This window comes from Hordeum vulgare, chromosome 1H, assembly GCF_904849725.1.
Source record: "Hordeum vulgare subsp. vulgare chromosome 1H, MorexV3_pseudomolecules_assembly, whole genome shotgun sequence".
NCBI lineage: Eukaryota > Viridiplantae > Streptophyta > Magnoliopsida > Poales > Poaceae > Hordeum > Hordeum vulgare.
This window is the reverse complement of record NC_058518.1, coordinates 444,035,751-444,037,406: the sequence shown is the minus strand read 5'-3', so window position 1 is coordinate 444,037,406 and position 1,656 is coordinate 444,035,751.

Genomic DNA, 1,656 nt, shown 5'->3' with positions numbered 1-1,656 from the left:
AGATTGGACAAGCATGACATTTGCAATAGACATGTCATTTGTGATTGCCACCTTGCCCAACCCAATTACCTGCCCTTTCGACCCTCCACCAAATACAATGCTCATGTATGGTCGAATGGCTTGCATGAAGCCATAGAGCAAGTTACTATCTCCGGTCATATGATTGGTGCATCCACTGTCGATCACCCATTTGGCTCCTCCGGAGAAAACAGCCTGTAACGAATTAAGACTTGGTTTGAGGTACCCATTTTGTCATGGGGCCTTTCACATTAGTTACAAGAGTCTTAGGGACCCAAATAGCATAGAATCGGAATGCATTTCGAGGACCAACGAATTTAGCATAGACCTCTCCTTCCATTGATTTGCGTAGTACATAGGATGGAGGCATGAATTCGGTTGTCTTGTTGTGAGTAGACGAACCCCTAGTGGTCGATCCACTCACAACCTTACCTTTCTCCGTGTGTCCCTCTCGTACAAATATTTATTTAAGCGGAGTGGTACACTTGAGAGGAGATGCACTTTTCTTGGCAGTGCTTGGGTTGAACCCAAGCCCTTCCTTGGCGAAGCCTCCATTGTGTCGACTTAAGATCTCATTGAGAGTCTTTTGTCCTTGTGCACATGTCATGAGACCTCTATCTAGCTGTGCCTTTAGCGAACAGTTTTCCTCAAGGATAGATGTCAGTTCACTACTAGAGTTAGTAGTGCAGGTATCAACATTAATAATGGGTGAGGAGTAGGCCTTAGCTAGAGTGTCAAGATAAGTGACCTTAAGTGCCTTAAAGCTCTTTGTAAGAACAGTAAGGTTCTCTTCCTTGTCTTTGAGAGACAAGGATAGACGCTCACAGTCCTTAGAAAGGGAAGCATGAGAGTTCACAAGTCGGTCTTTATCATTCAGTAATTCTTTGCACACAGATTCAGCCTTTTTCAAGGAGGTAAGATCATTAGCATGTTTATCAAGGTTTTCACCTACTTTTGAACATAGTGCATCATTTTGTGCTTCCTCATACAGGACTTTCTGCTCAAGGATTTCATTTCTTTCCTTCTCCTCAGTGACGAGGGTTTCGAGTTCCTTGATGGTATTGGTGTGCTTACTCACCATTTCCATAAGTATGTGAAACATACTGAGCTTCTTTCCTTTAAGAGAGCACATAAATTTGTTTATTTCAGCAAACATGGGATGATCTAAGTCATTATCCTCATAGTGATCTTCCGCATCAAGATACTCATCAGATGGAGTAGAAGCTAGACTGAAGGAGTTTAACTGTGGAGTTACCTTGACCTTATCATGGGAGTTTTGGTCTTCCTCATCTCCCATGGCAGTCTTTGCCATCAAACACTTGTGGGTGTTGCCCTTGTAGTCCTTCATATAGTTGTAGTGAACAACATCACCACTTTTGTTGACTAGCCTCAAGGTGTTTTGTGTATCCTGAGCTACTCCGGCAACTCCACCAACATCTTCTAGATCTGATTCTTCTTGTGCAACCATTGCTCTTCCATCTGTCCTCTTGAACTTGGAGTTCATAGGGTTTGGCAACTTCTTCTTTACAAAGGTCTTTGGAAACCTTGGTTTGTCTTCTCTCTTCTCATAAGGGCAGTGTTTGGAGAATTGGTTGGTTTCCTCACAGTTATAGCATTTCCTTACCTTCTTCTTTGGGA